Here is a 22,838-nt window from a genome sequence, read left to right as displayed (position 1 = left end):
ATTTCTGTGATTGCACAGCTAGAAATTGATGGAACCAGCTTGTGAGCTTCAGCTCTTTGAGCTATGTATTTCAACAACTCTGTTAGACCAGCTAGAACCCACAATTTCAAATCCAGATAAGGGAACTACCATGACCCACTTGCAAATAAATCTCTGAGAGACTAAATGAGGCAGCTTGAGGTTTGTCTTTACCTCTAGTGCTGTTAGCCAGGGTCAGGAATGGCTGACTGAGTAGCAGGTATTGTTGCATTGTCTGTACTTGGAGTGTTAATACCACTAAGAGATAAAGATTATTCATGCAAAGTTGTTTAAAGAAAAACTCTTTCAAAACAGAACCTTATTTATATAACAAAGGCACTCAATTAGGAGAGTTGGGGTAGCAACAACTAGATGCAACCAGTGACTATGTTGCACAGGACTAGTTGCAACCAGGCAACTATGCACTTTGCTTGTAGAAAAATTGGTTTCTTCAGTGTTGTGTACCCCAACTCCAAAAAATCAGATGAAGTTTGCACTCTGGTCAATGGAACATATAATTAAAGTAGCAAGCGGTAAGTAGATCCAAGTGTCAAAGATCACAATAAAGTTCTGAGTAGAAGAAATCCTCACACCCATTCCAGGGGGGAGTCCTGGGGCAACTTCATTTTGGGGTATGATGTATAGGCTGTACTCTGGTCAGAAGCCAGGGGGTCCTGGTGCTACTGTTGGCCCTCCCTTCTGCTGCTGCCCAATTTATGCTTAGCCAATTGATTCTGAAGTTGGAGTTCTATAGAGTATCTTATCTCTCTCTCAGCTCTAAATATCAATATCTGTCTAAAAACCTGAATAAGGTCCCACAGCTACTCCCTTAGTTATGCTGGTTATCAACAGATACCTGAATGTTTTGACTTTGTTCTCCATGACCAGTGAGTTCATTGGAGGAAACCACATTGACAATAGACATAGTGAGAAAAACTTTGGTGCAGTTAGAAAAAGTTGAGAGAGGTCATGCTTTTATTCCTGAGTGTTTTGAAGCACATTAGTTAGTGGATTCCCAGTGAGGCAGGTTCACTGGGAGGCTCTACCATAATCATTTTCACTTTGTTTTCTAACAACCCCTGTCATCTTTAGCCCCAAAGTCTTCTTGAGAAAGCTTTTTTCTTTCATATGTCTGACCTTATGATTCATCTGGCTCCTGTTTTAAAACCAATTATTACGTATTGTCTTTTGAATTTCACCTCTGACACCACTTTGCCCTGACTTAATTCTATGACTGGCTTTTATTCAAAATTCATTTTTTGAGGAAGGTGTAAGAGTTACAAATGGCCTTCTTCTAGAAACCCTGGGTAAAATGGTGATCAGAAATATCATCTACTGAATGCTACTAAGAAAAACATGGACCCGTTTCAATTGACTTGAGTAAAAGGAAAATCAAGCAAATAGTGAACAATGAGAAAGAGAGGAGTCTTAGTTATGACTTCTCTGTATCAGGCTAAATTCTTTTCATGTATTACTCCTTTTTTGGGGGGAGGGAGCTACACCCAGCAGTGCTCAGTGCTCAAGGGGTACTCCTGGATCAGGACTCTAGAATTAACTTTGGCTATACTTCAGGGGAACTTTATGGAATGCTGAGGATTAAAACCACGTCATGTGTGTGCAAGGCAACTGTACCAACTACAATAAATCTCTGTTCCCTTCTGTCTCCTGGCCCAGCTTTAATGCTAAAGGTTCTCTAGCCCTTTCTATATGGAAACTCTGACTATGCCACTGTTTTTCAGAACCTGCACTTCCCTCTACATGGTCCCTGACTACTGATCTTCAACTTTAGTATACAGTTATCCAATGAGTCTATTGAAGTCTGTATGTTTATATTCATCGTTGTTTCTAACATTCCATTCAAACTGATATAGCACAGATTTAATACCCCTGCGTTATGCCTGTACCCTACTTTTCCAATCTGGTCTGCTGGATGACACAACTTTTAAATTGGGTTTGTTTTTTATTTTCTCTGGATGTCTATGTCTTTAGTCCATTGTTTACAAGGCATGACTAATTTCCTGAAACAAAACTTGATTATAGCATTTGATGGCTTCCAAACCAACAATGACTTTGAGGCATCTCTAGAAAAAATATTCAAATTTCTTTGAGAAGCATTTCTGCTCTTCACTCAATCAAACCCATCCTTTCAAGCTCTTTTTTTCCTCCAGCTATCTCATACAAAGTAGTTTCTGATGCTTTGGCTCTTTCAGTACAAACTCTGCACTTACCTGCATCTGTCATTGCCTATCTTGTTCCCTCAAGGGTCCATCAACCCTACAAAATTACACCTATCCTTCAGTTTCACATTCTCTCTTCTATAAGTAGTCTGTTATTCTCCAAGTGTAGGTCATTCTTTTTGCACCAGATCATATAGCAGGGTACCTCTCAAAAGCTGAGAAGGTTTTTTAAAATATTAATTTTCCTTTTGAATTAAGTGGGAAAAAATCATGGGAATGAGATCCTGGAGAACCAATATTTTTTAAGTGATCCTCAGATTATATTCATGTCTCAAGTTTGAGAAACCTTGCTCAATATTTGGTTGTAATCTTAAGACTGTTCATATTTAATTGTTTTTATGTATTGAACAAATACAGCATGTACTATTCTAAGTGGAAAAATTATAAGTCAGCCCCAATATAAATATATATTTTATTATCCTCTAATATTTTCTCTTCTAGCCATTTGTACATGTAGACTGTTATTCCTTCGAAATGATTATTTTCCATTTATCTCTGTATCTTTTAGTGCCTAACACAATGACTCATAGTCAACAAACAGATGGTGATTTAATTAATTAATATATTTATTAATGTATTAACTTTTGGATTAATGTGATGAAGTGACATTTTAACTTCTAACTCATCTGGCCTGAAAGACACAGGATGTTGTCCTTTCACAACTGACTCTGAGAAGGTGTCTCATGCCAACATCAGAGGAATGACAATTGGCAAGGCCTGACACCAGCCTGTGGCCACAGCAGCTGGGACAGAGAAACCCTGCTGACTTCTGCACCACGCTTGCAGAGGTCTTCAAATGACTGTTTCCATCTGAAACACAGGAGAAAAATAGATTCTTACTACCATTCAAAAAGGTAAAAAGAGTTGACCAAGTAAAATAATCTTTATTTTCCAAACATTCTCTCAGGCACCTGTTTCCTTAAAAGGGAAGATAAACACTTTTCCTGACTGAAAAGGAGAGAGAGACTCAGAACATCTGAATTCTGTGAAAGGTTGAATGTCAGCCATCCATTACCAGGGCTTTGTGTTCCCTAGAAAGAAAAATGATATATAGATATAGACCACTGGGAAACTCCACTTTGGGTCTTTCTGGGGTTAACAGCTTCACAGTCTACAACAAGAAGTTTCAACCTGCAAATAAAATTAACCTAACTCTGATGGAGTTCAATGAAATTGATTTGGGGGTTGTTTGTTTTGGGAGTTTTGTGTGTTTTTAAATATTTACACTTTCTGACCTAACGTCATACTGAAGGCAGAGAGATAGTATAAGTATTAAGATACTTTACTTGCCTATAACCTTCCCGGTTTGATCCCCAGCACCATTTTGTCCTGAAGTGGCACTTGAATACAGAACAGGAATAGTACTTGAAAACTCTTTAAAAGTAAAATACAAATTTAAGTTAAATCCATTATCTTTTTAAGAAATTTAGGGGCCCACAAACAATTCCTGAGTGGCACAGTCACAATGGCAACATGATTTTCACCTATTTTATGAAAGTAAATAGTCAAAATGGTCATCTAAGTTTTCTGAAGTAAGAATTGACACAAATTGCAATTGAAAAAATATTAAAATTTTTATCATTTGCATTGTCTCTTTTTTGTCATAAACATCTCAAATTTATGGCATAAATTTCATTTTGCTCAATTTGTGCGTTTCTTCTATTTTCTTCCACATCAATTAAAATTCTCAACCAAAAGATAAAATAAGGAAATCAACTTTATAGCTAAAACTATCAATTCTTCTTTCCTTTCATTTACCCCTAAAATGTACAAATGGCTTTTTACTTCTCATAAAAAAAGTATTGATACCCCAAGTAAGTAAAAATGCAAAAGAACATTACAAGTATCAGATAATCCACCTTTAAAAAATAATAGTTTAAGTAAGGAAGGGATTAATTCTCATAAAACTAGACCCAGAAGTTAAGTTTGATGTTCTTGTCCATTACCTACTAAGAGACCCCTTGGAATATTCTCAATTATGTACTTCAGAACCAAAAATTTGTAGTACCAGAGCAACCCGTACTATCATGCCAGGGGCTATGGCTTATATTAAACCTTCCATCTTACCCCTTTATTACCTTACTATGAGTTTTTAGTTCCCAAAGCACCATACATTTCACTGATACATTAACACCATTAATGTACTGGTGATGTTATAGCAGCAATCAACATTTTAATTAATAAAAGAATTCTACCTCATACCCCAAAATTTCAGAGTAACAAGGGGCTAATCTTCAGAGACATTTGGACTAATATGTTCTGGCGCTTTCCAGATCATCCCCAGAAAACATACTGCCTGCTTCAGATCCCCCTAGTTCTAACCCTATTTGACAGACTGAAAGTCTCTTTACACAGACTCTGAGAAAGTTGTCACTTTAGACTGCACAAACCCAAACTGTTCCAAAATCAGGTGCTTGGGGAAAAATTTTAAAGTACTTTTAATAATTTAAATGGCTCTTTTCTGCACATGCCCAGAACCCAAATCCCTTTTCTAACTGAAGTGCTTATATAAAAATTTGACAGCTCTTATAATTTTAAATTGCTCTACACTGAGTATGCCTAGAACCTTGATCACTTCCAAATTCAAGAGCTTATAAAAATTTGAAGCACTCCAATAATTTTAAATTGCAATGCACAGTGTAGAGTGATTTAAAATTATTGGACTGCTTCAATTTTTTTAAAAGGTCTTCAATTTGGAAGTGAGTCAAGCAGTATTCTAATACAGTGGTTTGAGACATAGTGTGCTAATCTAAAACTTAACATCTAAAAATAATGAAAATTACACCAGATGAGTCTTTTCTTTTTTCTTTCTACTTTCTTTTCTCTTTCTTTCTTTGTTTCTTTCTCTTTCTTCCTACCTTCCTTCTTCCTCTCTCTTTCCCTCCCTCCCTCTCTTTTTCTTCTTTCTTTTTCTTCCTTCCTTCCTTCCTTCCTTCCTTCCTTCCTTTCCTTTCCTTTTTCTTTCTTCTTTTCTTTTCTGTTGTGTTTTTTTTTTTCTTTTCCTCTTTTTTTTAACCAGGAAAGAAATTTTAACCAGGTCTTAGTAGACCATATTGAAAAGGTAGGCAGGGACAGGTGAAAGAAATTAAAGTTCAGACCACAGTAGGGGAAAAGAAAATGGAGAAAAACCTTATAGGACACTGACATCTAAATCTGGCATAACCTTAGAAGGAGTCCTGAGATGGTGAAACCAAGGGGAAAAATTGAGTATAAGGGACAGCAGACCTAAATCACTTGGTTGATTGTATTTTGAAAACTTTTTAAAATCAAGTGACAGTAGTTATCTATTAGAAATCAGGTCCTGTAAAATCATACATGTTGTCCATTTTTTACTGTTGTTTGATAGAGAATGCAAATAAAACAAGTTAATTTTGATTGAAATAGCTTTTGATGGCTGGTTCTCCTTTTTGCAAGGAGAGTTTTTTCTTAGCAAATCTACTTCTCTTTTTTGACTCCACATAATTGCAGAGTGGGTTTTTCTTTATTTCTAAGCTATCAGAGTCCCTTTCTACTTTTCTTTCTATCTTATTTTTCCTTTTCCTTTTCTACTCTTTCTCCAACTACCAGCACTCTACACATTTAAAGATGACAGTGAGTTTTATTCACATGTATTTTCTATCTAACCCATAGGGCAAAGACAATCACAGCAAGAAATGAAAGATGCTCAACAATCCTCTGAATAAACACTGTCTATCTCAAAGCCTCCTTCCCTATTTACGACAAGGCAGCCCACACTTTAAAGACCATCAAAATATTCTTCATGTCATGTACTTGTGAGTTCTTTTTCTCTGTAATGTGTGCTTTAGAATATCATGCAAATACTCATTAGAATGATAACTTGTATGCTTTCCAGGGGCTTTCTGCAATCAAGGCTTCAGGTGAAAAAGAGTTTATAGAAATTACATCTTAGCATCTTTCTATGGGGGATAGGGTGTGGTTGGATGTGTAGGAAAAGATCGTTAAAGTATAGCTGCTATATGCATAGAAATAAGATTCCTAGGAAAATATTTTGAGAAAATATACAAATGCAAATTTAACAGCAGGAGTAATTTAATAAAAGAAAATTTGGGAGAAAGTTAGTGCAATTATGGAAAATTTGGAGTAGAGGATTTACATATTATGTTCTATCATGTTTCTTCATTACCCTGGGTGCAGGACTGCCTCATATATGAGAGCACAAACACTGGGCTGCTATCTGGCAGGACAGCTTCATCTACTGACTTTTTCATAAGTTTTACTCAGATCTACTGTAAGTAAATCTGAAGTTAAAGTAATCTTCTATAAATTCCAATCACATACCAATTTAGATGATAACTTTTATTTTCATTCCTTGAAATAATAAGTTAATAAAAAATGATTGTTGGCAGCAAAAATTGTGAAGCAGAACATTTACAAATAGTCCAGATTAAAATTTATTTGAAGTTGTAGGTGATCAGGAAATCTTAACATATTTTAATAGTCATTAAGTTTATGCTGCAAAACATAGTTTCAGTTACATAGTTATAGTTTCTGAGTGAGGGGAACAAAATAAATATGGAGTGAGAAGATGTCTCAAATCAAAGCTTTTTATTTTGTTTGTTTTTTTATTTTGTTTTGGGGCCACATTTGGGAGCACTCAGGGGTTACTCCTAGCTCTGTCTCAGAAATCGCTCCTCAGTGTCACAGTGGCAGTGTGTTTGCTTGCACGCACTAACCTAGGACAGACCGCAGTTCAATCCCCCTGTGTCCCATATGGTCCCCCAAGCCAGGAACGATTTCTGAGCAAATAGCTAAGAGTAATCCCTGAGAGTTACCGGTTGTGCCCTCCCCCCAAAATAAATAAAAAAGTCAAAAAAGAAAAAAAAGAAAGAAAGAAATCAATCCTTGTAGGCTCAGGGACCATATGGGATGCCAGGAATTGAACCCGGGTCCATTCCAGGTTGGCTGCATACAAGGCAAATGCGCTACCACTGTGCTATCACTCTGGCCCAAATCAAAAAATTTTAAATAGGTTTGTGAATGAAATAAGTAACCGATCCAGAATATCCTTGACCGATATCTTCAGTAGGATATTTCAGGCATTGTAGATTTAAAGTAATTAGAGCAAACACAAATAAAGAGTTTCTCAAGCTAGTTCTTAAAAACTAGAAGTTTACTGTTAGGATGTGGGAATAAACTGAGTTCTCTGTTGTAAAACATACCAGACGATGATTAAGAATACTTTGCAAAGGAGCAAACAGATTTTTAGGTCACGTGTCTTTGGATATGTCACCATTTAATAAAATGACAAAATCTATCTATCACATAGGCATGAACACAGAACAATATAAAGAGGTTAACAGAAATTGATGACATCCAAGGTTTAATTTTACACTGAATCGGAGTCTTTGGTGATTGAAATAGACAAAGATGTATAGGGTTATCTTGTTGAAGAGGCTTCGCTAATTACTGGCACTTGTCATTTCTACATAGCTTTATCTAAGTCAAGAAGGCTAACTAGCTTCTTTTTCCCCAGTGTGCATTGTTTGTTCAGGAGCTTTTGCTGAGGAGGCTTTTTTCATAACTGCACCTCATTATTAACAGGTTCATAAATAAATGAGTCCTAATATTTTTCTCTGTTAGCATTTATGATAGGGACATTTTGTCTACAAAAGATTATACCTGTCTTTAATAAAAATAGGCACTTATACATGAAGCCTATTAGGCCCTTGTTATTCTGGAGGGGGAGAAAGCAGAGATCAAATACAAAACAATAATAATAACATGGTATATTTGCAGCATTGTAAATAGTGAATAATTAATGCAGCCTGATTGCTTACCTATATGACTACCTCTTCACTTTCCTCTTCCAACCTCTAACCCTCTAAGATGTGAAGGCAAACACCACAAGAAATATTAAATACATTTACCCTATGACTAGTACTGTGCAACACACTGAAAACTATATAATTATAAAGCAGTATGATCATCCTAAAAGGAATACTTGTCCCATAAAATACTTAAGAAAATAGTTTATGGACATATTTGGTTCATGGGAAACCACTGGCTATCTGTGCTATAGAATTCAGAGCTTGCAAAACTCATTATTGTTGGCATGATTTAGAGGAGTTTCTCTGGAGAGCTAGGATTTTTAGAGACCTTAGGTTTATTTTAGAGTTTTGGTGAATATGTGAAAGAGAAAACATATCAAGTGAGAAAACTGAAAAAGACAGTCATATAGACGTATGGTGGTAAATAAAGAAGTTCAAATTAAAAAAATTTTATCTAACACTCTTAATTGAATATGATACATAGAGACTATGATAAGGAGGTAAAATTTTATTTTTAGTGCAAAAATCAACGTTTATTGTATTTAATGAAACAATAATCAGCCAAAGAGATACTCCCAAGGAGTTAGTCTAGTGGAAAGGGGACTGGAGGTGGTGGCTGTGATTAAAAAAAAAAAAAACTTTGAGCCCCGGGGAGTGCCTTGGGGAAAGTGACCTGGAACAACCCGCCGCTGCCTCGATTTACCTCGTGGACCCTGGAGAAGATCCCCCCCTTCTTCACAGGAGCCCCTTTTCCTGGGCGCCGCAGGATTGGCCGCAGCCGGTAGAGCTGCACCTGGTTTAAGATTGAAGGCATCTTGTCTTATGCAATATGAAGTTGTTCTGATAAAGGGAGAGACGTGGCAAAAGCTGGCTCCCTGTGTGTGACACCAGGCGGGGAAAATCCGCGAAAGTACACCGGCCCAGTGGGGCTCAGCTGTGAAAGACTGTGAGTGTGACCTGTCTATGTCTGTCTACTGTCCTCTTGCGTGAAACTCTTGCGAGTGGGGCAAAAGGAGCCTCCAGAAACCTCGCTCGCCCAGACGCCATTTTCAGGGAGGGACTTCAGAGCATAAAAACCGGCTAACCTTTGCAAAAGCTGGCTCCCTGTGTGTGACACCAGGCGGGGAAAATCCGCGAAAGTACACCGGCCCAGTGGGGCTCAGCTGTGAAAGACTGTGAGTGTGACCTGTCTATGTCTGTCTACTGTCCTCTTGCGTGAAACTCTTGCGAGTGGGGCAAAAAGAGCCTCCAGAAACCTCGCTCGCCCAGACGCCATTTTCAGGGAGGGACTTCAGAGCATAAAAACCGGCTAACCTTTGCAAAAGCTGGCTCCCTGTGTGTGACACCAGGCGGGGAAAATCCGCGAAAGTACACCGGCCCAGTGGGGCTCAGCTGTGAAAGACTGTGAGTGTGACCTGTCTATGTCTGTCTACTGTCCTCTTGCGTGAAACTCTTGCGAGTGGGGCAAAAGGAGCCTCCAGAAACCTCGCTCGCCCAGACGCCATTTTCAGGGAGGGACTTCAGAGCATAAAAACCGGCTAACCTTTGCAAAAGCTGGCTCCCTGTGTGTGACACCAGGCGGGGAAAATCCGCAAAAGTACACCGGCCCAGTGGGGCTCAGCTGTGAAAGACTGTGAGTGTGACCTGTCTATGTCTGTCTACTGTCCTCTTGCGTGAAACTCTTGCGAGTGGGGCAAAAGGAGCCTCCAGAAACCTCGCTCGCCCAGACGCCATTTTCAGGGAGGGACTTCAGAGCATAAAAACTGGCTAACCTTTGCAAAAGCTGGCTCCCTGTGTGTGACACCAGGCGGGGAAAATCCGCGAAAGTACACCGGCCCAGTGGGGCTCAGCTGTGAAAGACTGTGAGTGTGACCTGTCTATGTCTGTCTACTGTCCTCTTGCGTGAAACTCTTGCGAGTGGGGCAAAAAGAGCCTCCAGAAACCTCGCTCGCCCAGACGCCATTTTCAGGGAGGGACTTCAGAGCATAAAAACCGGCTAACCTTTGCAAAAGCTGGCTCCCTGTGTGTGACACCAGGCGGGGAAAATCCGCGAAAGTACACTGGCCCAGTGGGGCTCAGCTGTGAAAGACTGTGAGTGTGACCTGTCTATGTCTGTCTACTGTCCTCTTGCGTGAAACTCTTGCGAGTGGGGCAAAAAGAGCCTCCAGAAACCTCGCTCGCCCAGACGCCATTTTCAGGGAGGGACTTCAGAGCATAAAAACCGGCTAACCTTTGCAAAAGCTGGCTCCCTGTGTATGACACCAGGCGGGGAAAATCCGCGAAAGTACACCGGCCCAGTGGGGCTCAGCTGTGAAAGACTGTGAGTGTGACCTGTCTATGTCTGTCTACTGTCCTCTTGCGTGAAACTCTTGCGAGTGGGGCAAAAAGAGCCTCCAGAAACCTCGCTCGCCCAGACGCCATTTTCAGGGAGGGACTTCAGAGCATAAAAACCGGCTAACCTTTGCAAAAGCTGGCTCCCTGTGTGTGACACCAGGCGGGGAAAATCCGCGAAAGTACACCGGCCCAGTGGGGCTCAGCTGTGAAAGACTGTGAGTGTGACCTGTCTATGTCTGTCTACTGTCCTCTTGCGTGAAACTCTTGCGAGTGGGGCAAAAAGAGCCTCCAGAAACCTCGCTCGCCCAGACGCCATTTTCAGGGAGGGACTTCAGAGCATAAAAACCGGCTAACCTTTGCAAAAGCTGGCTCCCTGTGTGTGACACCAGGCGGGGAAAATCCGCGAAAGTACACCGGCCCAGTGGGGCTCAGCTGTGAAAGACTGTGAGTGTGACCTGTCTATGTCTGTCTACTGTCCTCTTGCGTGAAACTCTTGCGAGTGGGGCAAAAAGAGCCTCCAGAAACCTCGCTCGCCCAGACGCCATTTTCAGGGAGGGACTTCAGAGCATAAAAACCGGCTAACCTTTGCAAAAGCTGGCTCCCTGTGTGTGACACCAGGCGGGGAAAATCCGCGAAAGTACACCGGCCCAGTGGGGCTCAGCTGTGAAAGACTGTGAGTGTGACCTGTCTATGTCTGTCTACTGTCCTCTTGCGTGAAACTCTTGCGAGTGGGGCAAAAAGAGCCTCCAGAAACCTCGCTCGCCCAGACGCCATTTTCAGGGAGGGACTTCAGAGCATAAAAACCGGCTAACCTTTGCAAAAGCTGGCTCCCTGTGTGTGACACCAGGCGGGGAAAATCCGCGAAAGTACACCGGCCCAGTGGGGCTCAGCTGTGAAAGACTGTGAGTGTGACCTGTCTATGTCTGTCTACTGTCCTCTTGCGTGAAACTCTTGCGAGTGGGGCAAAAGGAGCCTCCAGAAACCTCGCTCGCCCAGACGCCATTTTCAGGGAGGGACTTCAGAGCATAAAAACCGGCTAACCTTTGCAAAAGCTGGCTCCCTGTGTGTGACACCAGGCGGGGAAAATCCGCGAAAGTACACCGGCCCAGTGGGGCTCAGCTGTGAAAGACTGTGAGTGTGACCTGTCTATGTCTGTCTACTGTCCTCTTGCGTGAAACTCTTGCGAGTGGGGCAAAAGGAGCCTCCAGAAACCTCGCTCGCCCAGACGCCATTTTCAGGGAGGGACTTCAGAGCATAAAAACCGGCTAACCTTTGCAAAAGCTGGCTCCCTGTGTGTGACACCAGGCGGGGAAAATCCGCGAAAGTACACCGGCCCAGTGGGGCTCAGCTGTGAAAGACTGTGAGTGTGACCTGTCTATGTCTGTCTACTGTCCTCTTGCGTGAAACTCTTGCGAGTGGGGCAAAAAGAGCCTCCAGAAACCTCGCTCGCCCAGACGCCATTTTCAGGGAGGGACTTCAGAGCATAAAAACCGGCTAACCTTTGCAAAAGCTGGCTCCCTGTGTGTGACACCAGGCGGGGAAAATCCGCGAAAGTACACCGGCCCAGTGGGGCTCAGCTGTGAAAGACTGTGAGTGTGACCTGTCTATGTCTGTCTACTGTCCTCTTGCGTGAAACTCTTGCGAGTGGGGCAAAAGGAGCCTCCAGAAACCTCGCTCGCCCAGACGCCATTTTCAGGGAGGGACTTCAGAGCATAAAAACCGGCTAACCTTTGCAAAAGCTGGCTCCCTGTGTGTGACACCAGGCGGGGAAAATCCGCGAAAGTACACCGGCCCAGTGGGGCTCAGCTGTGAAAGACTGTGAGTGTGACCTGTCTATGTCTGTCTACTGTCCTCTTGCGTGAAACTCTTGCGAGTGGGGCAAAAGGAGCCTCCAGAAACCTCGCTCGCCCAGACGCCATTTTCAGGGAGGGACTTCAGAGCATAAAAACCGGCTAACCTTTGCAAAAGCTGGCTCCCTGTGTGTGACACCAGGCGGGGAAAATCCGCGAAAGTACACCGGCCCAGTGGGGCTCAGCTGTGAAAGACTGTGAGTGTGACCTGTCTATGTCTGTCTACTGTCCTCTTGCGTGAAACTCTTGCGAGTGGGGCAAAAGGAGCCTCCAGAAACCTCGCTCGCCCAGACGCCATTTTCAGGGAGGGACTTCAGAGCATAAAAACCGGCTAACCTTTGCAAAAGCTGGCTCCCTGTGTGTGACACCAGGCGGGGAAAATCCGCAAAAGTACACCGGCCCAGTGGGGCTCAGCTGTGAAAGACTGTGAGTGTGACCTGTCTATGTCTGTCTACTGTCCTCTTGCGTGAAACTCTTGCGAGTGGGGCAAAAGGAGCCTCCAGAAACCTCGCTCGCCCAGACGCCATTTTCAGGGAGGGACTTCAGAGCATAAAAACTGGCTAACCTTTGCAAAAGCTGGCTCCCTGTGTGTGACACCAGGCGGGGAAAATCCGCGAAAGTACACCGGCCCAGTGGGGCTCAGCTGTGAAAGACTGTGAGTGTGACCTGTCTATGTCTGTCTACTGTCCTCTTGCGTGAAACTCTTGCGAGTGGGGCAAAAAGAGCCTCCAGAAACCTCGCTCGCCCAGACGCCATTTTCAGGGAGGGACTTCAGAGCATAAAAACCGGCTAACCTTTGCAAAAGCTGGCTCCCTGTGTGTGACACCAGGCGGGGAAAATCCGCGAAAGTACACTGGCCCAGTGGGGCTCAGCTGTGAAAGACTGTGAGTGTGACCTGTCTATGTCTGTCTACTGTCCTCTTGCGTGAAACTCTTGCGAGTGGGGCAAAAAGAGCCTCCAGAAACCTCGCTCGCCCAGACGCCATTTTCAGGGAGGGACTTCAGAGCATAAAAACCGGCTAACCTTTGCAAAAGCTGGCTCCCTGTGTATGACACCAGGCGGGGAAAATCCGCGAAAGTACACCGGCCCAGTGGGGCTCAGCTGTGAAAGACTGTGAGTGTGACCTGTCTATGTCTGTCTACTGTCCTCTTGCGTGAAACTCTTGCGAGTGGGGCAAAAAGAGCCTCCAGAAACCTCGCTCGCCCAGACGCCATTTTCAGGGAGGGACTTCAGAGCATAAAAACCGGCTAACCTTTGCAAAAGCTGGCTCCCTGTGTGTGACACCAGGCGGGGAAAATCCGCGAAAGTACACCGGCCCAGTGGGGCTCAGCTGTGAAAGACTGTGAGTGTGACCTGTCTATGTCTGTCTACTGTCCTCTTGCGTGAAACTCTTGCGAGTGGGGCAAAAAGAGCCTCCAGAAACCTCGCTCGCCCAGACGCCATTTTCAGGGAGGGACTTCAGAGCATAAAAACCGGCTAACCTTTGCAAAAGCTGGCTCCCTGTGTGTGACACCAGGCGGGGAAAATCCGCGAAAGTACACCGGCCCAGTGGGGCTCAGCTGTGAAAGACTGTGAGTGTGACCTGTCTATGTCTGTCTACTGTCCTCTTGCGTGAAACTCTTGCGAGTGGGGCAAAAAGAGCCTCCAGAAACCTCGCTCGCCCAGACGCCATTTTCAGGGAGGGACTTCAGAGCATAAAAACCGGCTAACCTTTGCAAAAGCTGGCTCCCTGTGTGTGACACCAGGCGGGGAAAATCCGCGAAAGTACACCGGCCCAGTGGGGCTCAGCTGTGAAAGACTGTGAGTGTGACCTGTCTATGTCTGTCTACTGTCCTCTTGCGTGAAACTCTTGCGAGTGGGGCAAAAAGAGCCTCCAGAAACCTCGCTCGCCCAGACGCCATTTTCAGGGAGGGACTTCAGAGCATAAAAACCGGCTAACCTTTGCAAAAGCTGGCTCCCTGTGTGTGACACCAGGCGGGGAAAATCCGCGAAAGTACACCGGCCCAGTGGGGCTCAGCTGTGAAAGACTGTGAGTGTGACCTGTCTATGTCTGTCTACTGTCCTCTTGCGTGAAACTCTTGCGAGTGGGGCAAAAGGAGCCTCCAGAAACCTCGCTCGCCCAGACGCCATTTTCAGGGAGGGACTTCAGAGCATAAAAACCGGCTAACCTTTGCAAAAGCTGGCTCCCTGTGTGTGACACCAGGCGGGGAAAATCCGCGAAAGTACACCGGCCCAGTGGGGCTCAGCTGTGAAAGACTGTGAGTGTGACCTGTCTATGTCTGTCTACTGTCCTCTTGCGTGAAACTCTTGCGAGTGGGGCAAAAGGAGCCTCCAGAAACCTCGCTCGCCCAGACGCCATTTTCAGGGAGGGACTTCAGAGCATAAAAACCGGCTAACCTTTGCAAAAGCTGGCTCCCTGTGTGTGACACCAGGCGGGGAAAATCCGCGAAAGTACACCGGCCCAGTGGGGCTCAGCTGTGAAAGACTGTGAGTGTGACCTGTCTATGTCTGTCTACTGTCCTCTTGCGTGAAACTCTTGCGAGTGGGGCAAAAAGAGCCTCCAGAAACCTCGCTCGCCCAGACGCCATTTTCAGGGAGGGACTTCAGAGCATAAAAACCGGCTAACCTTTGCAAAAGCTGGCTCCCTGTGTGTGACACCAGGCGGGGAAAATCCGCGAAAGTACACCGGCCCAGTGGGGCTCAGCTGTGAAAGACTGTGAGTGTGACCTGTCTATGTCTGTCTACTGTCCTCTTGCGTGAAACTCTTGCGAGTGGGGCAAAAGGAGCCTCCAGAAACCTCGCTCGCCCAGACGCCATTTTCAGGGAGGGACTTCAGAGCATAAAAACCGGCTAACCTTTGCAAAAGCTGGCTCCCTGTGTGTGACACCAGGCGGGGAAAATCCGCGAAAGTACACCGGCCCAGTGGGGCTCAGCTGTGAAAGACTGTGAGTGTGACCTGTCTATGTCTGTCTACTGTCCTCTTGCGTGAAACTCTTGCGAGTGGGGCAAAAGGAGCCTCCAGAAACCTCGCTCGCCCAGACGCCATTTTCAGGGAGGGACTTCAGAGCATAAAAACCGGCTAACCTTTGCAAAAGCTGGCTCCCTGTGTGTGACACCAGGCGGGGAAAATCCGCGAAAGTACACCGGCCCAGTGGGGCTCAGCTGTGAAAGACTGTGAGTGTGACCTGTCTATGTCTGTCTACTGTCCTCTTGCGTGAAACTCTTGCGAGTGGGGCAAAAGGAGCCTCCAGAAACCTCGCTCGCCCAGACGCCATTTTCAGGGAGGGACTTCAGAGCATAAAAACCGGCTAACCTTTGCAAAAGCTGGCTCCCTGTGTGTGACACCAGGCGGGGAAAATCCGCGAAAGTACACCGGCCCAGTGGGGCTCAGCTGTGAAAGACTGTGAGTGTGACCTGTCTATGTCTGTCTACTGTCCTCTTGCGTGAAACTCTTGCGAGTGGGGCAAAAAGAGCCTCCAGAAACCTCGCTCGCCCAGACGCCATTTTCAGGGAGGGACTTCAGAGCATAAAAACCGGCTAACCTTTGCAAAAGCTGGCTCCCTGTGTGTGACACCAGGCGGGGAAAATCCGCGAAAGTACACCGGCCCAGTGGGGCTCAGCTGTGAAAGACTGTGAGTGTGACCTGTCTATGTCTGTCTACTGTCCTCTTGCGTGAAACTCTTGCGAGTGGGGCAAAAGGAGCCTCCAGAAACCTCGCTCGCCCAGACGCCATTTTCAGGGAGGGACTTCAGAGCATAAAAACCGGCTAACCTTTGCAAAAGCTGGCTCCCTGTGTGTGACACCAGGCGGGGAAAATCCGCGAAAGTACACCGGCCCAGTGGGGCTCAGCTGTGAAAGACTGTGAGTGTGACCTGTCTATGTCTGTCTACTGTCCTCTTGCGTGAAACTCTTGCGAGTGGGGCAAAAGGAGCCTCCAGAAACCTCGCTCGCCCAGACGCCATTTTCAGGGAGGGACTTCAGAGCATAAAAACCGGCTAACCTTTGCAAAAGCTGGCTCCCTGTGTGTGACACCAGGCGGGGAAAATCCGCGAAAGTACACCGGCCCAGTGGGGCTCAGCTGTGAAAGACTGTGAGTGTGACCTGTCTATGTCTGTCTACTGTCCTCTTGCGTGAAACTCTTGCGAGTGGGGCAAAAGGAGCCTCCAGAAACCTAGCTCGCCCAGACGCCATTTTCAGGGAGGGACTTCAGAGCATAAAAACCGGCTAACCTTTGCAAAAGCTGGCTCCCTGTGTGTGACACCAGGCGGGGAAAATCCGCGAAAGTACACCGGCCCAGTGGGGCTCAGCTGTGAAAGACTGTGAGTGTGACCTGTCTATGTCTGTCTACTGTCCTCTTGCGTGAAACTCTTGCGAGTGGGGCAAAAAGAGCCTCCAGAAACCTCGCTCGCCCAGACGCCATTTTCAGGGAGGGACTTCAGAGCATAAAAACCGGCTAACCTTTGCAAAAGCTGGCTCCCTGTGTGTGACACCAGGCGGGGAAAATCCGCGAAAGTACACCGGCCCAGTGGGGCTCAGCTGTGAAAGACTGTGAGTGTGACCTGTCTATGTCTGTCTACTGTCCTCTTGCGTGAAACTCTTGCGAGTGGGGCAAAAGGAGCCTCCAGAAACCTCGCTCGCCCAGACGCCATTTTCAGGGAGGGACTTCAGAGCATAAAAACCGGCTAACCTTTGCAAAAGCTGGCTCCCTGTGTGTGACACCAGGCGGGGAAAATCCGCGAAAGTACACCGGCCCAGTGGGGCTCAGCTGTGAAAGACTGTGAGTGTGACCTGTCTATGTCTGTCTACTGTCCTCTTGCGTGAAACTCTTGCGAGTGGGGCAAAAGGAGCCTCCAGAAACCTCGCTCGCCCAGACGCCATTTTCAGGGAGGGACTTCAGAGCATAAAAACCGGCTAACCTTTGCAAAAGCTGGCTCCCTGTGTGTGACACCAGGCGGGGAAAATCCGCGAAAGTACACCGGCCCAGTGGGGCTCAGCTGTGAAAGACTGTGAGTGTGACCTGTCTATGTCTGTCTACTGTCCTCTTGCGTGAAACTCTTGCGAGTGGGGCAAAAGGAGCCTCCAGAAACCTCGCTCGCCCAGACGCCATTTTCAGGGAGGGACTTCAGAGCATAAAAACCGGCTAACCTTTGCAAAAGCTGGCTCCCTGTGTGTGACACCAGGCGGGGAAAATCCGCGAAAGTACACCGGCCCAGTGGGGCTCAGCTGTGAAAGACTGTGAGTGTGACCTGTCTATGTCTGTCTACTGTCCTCTTGCGTGAAACTCTTGCGAGTGGGGCAAAAAGAGCCTCCAGAAACCTCGCTCGCCCAGACGCCATTTTCAGGGAGGGACTTCAGAGCATAAAAACCGGCTAACCTTTGCAAAAGCTGGCTCCCTGTGTGTGACACCAGGCGGGGAAAATCCGCGAAAGTACACCGGCCCAGTGGGGCTCAGCTGTGAAAGACTGTGAGTGTGACCTGTCTATGTCTGTCTACTGTCCTCTTGCGTGAAACTCTTGCGAGTGGGGCAAAAGGAGCCTCCAGAAACCTCGCTCGCCCAGACGCCATTTTCAGGGAGGGACTTCAGAGCATAAAAACCGGCTAACCTTTGCAAAAGCTGGCTCCCTGTGTGTGACACCAGGCGGGGAAAATCCGCGAAAGTACACCGGCCCAGTGGGGCTCAGCTGTGAAAGACTGTGAGTGTGACCTGTCTATGTCTGTCTACTGTCCTCTTGCGTGAAACTCTTGCGAGTGGGGCAAAAGGAGCCTCCAGAAACCTCGCTCGCCCAGACGCCATTTTCAGGGAGGGACTTCAGAGCATAAAAACCGGCTAACCTTTGCAAAAGCTGGCTCCCTGTGTGTGACACCAGGCGGGGAAAATCCGCGAAAGTACACCGGCCCAGTGGGGCTCAGCTGTGAAAGACTGTGAGTGTGACCTGTCTATGTCTGTCTACTGTCCTCTTGCGTGAAACTCTTGCGAGTGGGGCAAAAAGAGGCTCAGAGGAGCACGGCCGCTCCGCTTCGCTACGCGGCCGTGCACTCTTTCTAAGGAAAGAACTCCATTGCAACAAGAAGGAAAAATCACACTAAGAACGGCGCTATATCACAGAAGCAAACATTTCTCTCTGGACTGTCTTCTTTTTTGCATGCTCAGGCCTAAGATTTGACCCAGTGTGAGGCTTCATCCACGGAGGACTCCCCTCCCTTAGAGGCAAGTCAGCCCATCCAGAAAGGGAGGAGCCAGAGGAGTGTGCTGCCTACATCATATAGACAATGAATACCACCACAACACGTAGAAAAACCCACAATACAAGTGTGACAATGGGGAAACAACGCAGGCCAGCATCAGACATAGAGAATGAAGATGACAATTCTGAGGACCAGATAATGACTGAACAACTAATCCACCTCTCAGATAAGGACTTTAGACTAGCAATATGGAAGGTGCTCAACAGACTCCAAGAAACCATGGATCGAGTTGAACAGAACACTAATAAGAACCAAGAAAATATGAAGGCAGAAATGACAAAACTCCAAACTGAAATAACATGTCAACTAACAGGACTGAAAAAGTCAGTAAACGAAGTGAATGACAAAATGGATAAGCTCTGGGACAGGGTATCAGAAGCTGAGAATAGACTTGGTGCTGTGGAAGATGAGATACATAACAATTCCATACAGCAGGAGAGATTGGACAAAAAACTTAAAGCAAATGAGCAGACAATGGAAAAATTAGTCAAAGAATGGGAACAGACGAAAATAGAAGTCTATGATAAGATCAACAGAAACAACTTAAGAATCATTGGAGTCCCAGAGACCCAGGAAGAAAATTTCCAGGAAGAATCAATGGTCAAGAACATCATTAAAGAGAAACTTCCAGAGCTAAAGAATATATGTGATCAAATCCTGCATGCCCGAAGAGTACCAACCAAAAGAGACCCCAGAAAAACCACCCCAAGACACATCCTAGTCACAATGACAAATCCCACAGATAGAGACAGAATTCTGAAAACAGCAAGATCAAAAGGGGAAATCATGTTCAAGCAAGCTTCCCTGAGATTTACAGCAGACCTGTCACCAGAAATGCTCAATGCCAGAAAGCAGTGGTGGGATATTGTGACAAGACTGAATGAAATGAATGCTTCACCGAGAATACTATACCCAGCAAAACTCACTTTCCGGTTTGATGGAAGAATACATGGTTTCACAGACAAAAAACAGCTCAGAAACTTCACAGACACAAAACCAGTCTTAAGAGAAAAACTGAAAGACCTAATCTAAGACAAGACTACCCAAAAGACACACCAAATTTTGAAATAAAGATGGCGTTAAATCCCAGGACAATTCTTTCTCTCAACGTCAATGGACTAAATGCACCAGTTAAGAGACACAGAGTGGCTAAATGGATCAAAAAACTCAATCCAACCTTCTGCTGCCTACAAGAAACGCACCTGAATAGTCAGAACAAACATAGACTCAAAATAAAAGGCTGGAGAAAAGTTATCCAAGCAAACAACACCCATAAAAAAGCTGGAGTGGCCATACTAATATCAGATAATGCAAACTTTATACTCAGGAAGGTTGTAAGGGACAAAGACGGACATTTTATATTAATCAAGGGGTACGTAGAGCAGGAAGAATTCACTCTCCTAAACATATATGCACCGAATGAGGGGCCAGCAAAATATTTAATACAACTGTTGACAAATCTGAAAAATAATATCAACAACAACACAATAATTGTGGGGGACCTTAACACGGCTTTGTCAACACTGGACAGGTCAACCAGACTGAAACCCAACAAGAATATACTAGACCTGAGGAGAGAAATGGAAGAAAGAGGCCTAGTGGATATATATAGGACACTCCATCCCCAGAAACCTGGATACACATTCTTCTCCAATGTACATGGGACATTCTCCAGGATAGACTACATGCTGGCACATAAAACATACCTCCATAAGATCAAGAGGATAGAAATTTTGCAGGCTACCTTCACTGACCACAAGGCTCTGAAATTATTTGTGAACTCCAAAGGGACTCAGAAGAAACACTTTAACACCTGGAAGTTAAACAGCCTCATGCTCAATAACCAGTGGGTCCGAGATGAAATCAAGGAGGAAATAAAAAGGTTCCTGGAAACAAATGACAATAAAGACACAAACTCACAGAACTTATGGGACACAGCAAAAGCAGTACTGAGAGGAAAATTTATAGCTTTGCAAGCACACATCAGGAAGGAAGAAGGAGCTTACCTGAGTAGCTTAATGACACAGCTAATAGAACTAGAAAATGCTCAACAAAAGGACCCAAGAATAGGAAGACAGAAGGAAATAACAAAGCTGAGAGCAGAAATCAACGAAGTGGAAACTCAAAAAACAATCCGAAAGATCAACGAAAGCAGAAGTTGGTTCTTTGAAAAAATAAACAAGATTGATAGACCACTGGCAAACCTAACAAAGAAAGAGAGAGAGAGAAACTTGATAACTCGTATCAGGAATGAAAAAGGAGAGATCACTACTGATATGACAGAGATTCAAAGGGTAATCAGAAACTACTTTGAAAAACTCTACGCCACTAAAAATGAGAACCTGGAAGAAATGGATAAATTCTTGGACTCTTATAATCTTCCACGGTTGAAGGAAGAGGATGTAGCATATCTAAACACCCCCATCACCATTGATGAAATTAAAACAGTAATCAAATGTCTGCCGAAAAACAAAAGCCCAGGTCCAGATGGATTCACTAATGAATTCTATCAAACTTTCCAAGAGGAACTACTGCCAATCTTGGCAAGACTCTTTCATGAAATTGAACAAACAGAAACACTTCCAAATAGCTTTTATGAAGCCAACATCACCTTGATACCTAAACCAGACAGAGATGCTACCAAAAAAGAAAATTACAGACCAATATCACTGATGAATGCAGATGCAAAGATCCTCAACAAAATCCTGGCAAATAGGATTCAATGCCTCGTTAAGAAGATCATCCACTACGATCAAGTAGGTTTCATCCCAGGAATGCAAGGCTGGTTTAACATCCGTAAATCTATCAACATAATACACAACATCAATAACAAGAAAAATAAAAACCACATGATTATATCAATAGATGCAGAGAAAGCATTTGATAAGGTCCAACACCCATTCTTGATCAAAACTGTCAGCAAGATGGGAATGGAGGGAACCTTTCTCAATATAGTGAAGGCCATCTACCACAAGCCAGTGGCAAATATTATCCTCAATGGAGAAAAACTGAAAGCCTTCCCTCTAAATTCTGGCACAAGACAAGGCTGTCCTCTCTCACCACTCCTATTCAACATAGCACTGGAAGTACTTGCTATAGCGATTAGGCAAGAAAAGGATATCAAGGGAATCCAGATAGGAAAGGAAGAAGTCAAGCTCTCACTGTTTGCAGATGACATGATACTCTACTTAGAAAACCCTAAAGACTCTATCAAAAAGCTTCTAGAAACAATAGACTCATATAGCAAGGTGGCAGGCTACAAAATTAACACACAAAAATCAATGGCCTTTCTATATACCAATAGTAATAAGGATGAAATGGACATTAAGAAAACAACCCCATTCACAATAGTACCACACAAACTCAAATATCTTGGAATCAACTTGACTAAATATGTGAAGGACCTATACAAAGAAAACTATAAAACTCTGCTCCAAGAAATAAGAGAGGACACACGGAAATGGAAACACATACCCTGCTCATGGATTGGCAGGATTAACATCATCAAAATGGCAATACTCCCCAAGGCATTATACAGATTTAATGCCATCCCTCTAAAGATACCCATGACATTCTTCAAAGAAGTGGATCAGACACTTTTGAAATTCATTTGGAACAATAAACACCCTCGAATAGCTAAAGCAATCATTGGGAAAAAGAATATGGGAGGAATTACTTTTCCCAACTTTAAACTGTACTACAAAGCAACAGTTATCAAAACAGCATGGTATTGGAATAAGGATAGGTCCTCAGATCAGTGGAATAGGCTTGAATACTCAGAAAATGTTCCCCAGAGATACAACCATCTAATTTTTGATAAAGGAGCAGGAAATCCTAAATGGAGCAGGGAAAGCCTCTTCAACAAGTGGTGTTGGCACAATTGGATAGCCACTTGCAAAAAATTAAACTTAGACCCCCAGCTAACATCATGTACAAAGGTAAAATCCAAATGGATTAAAGACCTCGATATCAGCCCCAAAACCATAAGATATATAGAACAGCACATAGGCAAAACACTACAGGACATTACAGGCATCTTCAAGGAGGAAACTGCACTCTCCAAGCAAGTGAAAGCAGAGATTAACAGATGGGAATATATTAAGCTGAGAAGCTTCTGCACCTCAAAGGAAATAGTGCCCAGGATACAAGAGCCACCCACTGAGTGGGAGAAACTATTCACCCAATACCCATCAGATAAGGGGCTAATCTCCAAAATATACAAGGCACTGACAGAACTTTACAAGAAAAAAACATCTAACCCCATCAAAAAATGGGGAGAAGAAATGAACAGACACTTTGACAAAGAAGAAATACAAATGGCCAAAAGACACATGAAAAAATGTTCCACATCACTAATCATCAGG

This window comes from Suncus etruscus, chromosome 12 (assembly GCF_024139225.1).
Source record: "Suncus etruscus isolate mSunEtr1 chromosome 12, mSunEtr1.pri.cur, whole genome shotgun sequence".
In the NCBI taxonomy this organism is placed as follows: Eukaryota; Metazoa; Chordata; class Mammalia; order Eulipotyphla; family Soricidae; genus Suncus; species Suncus etruscus.
The sequence above is the reverse complement of the archived record's forward strand: the minus strand, read 5'-3'. Positions refer to the sequence as shown.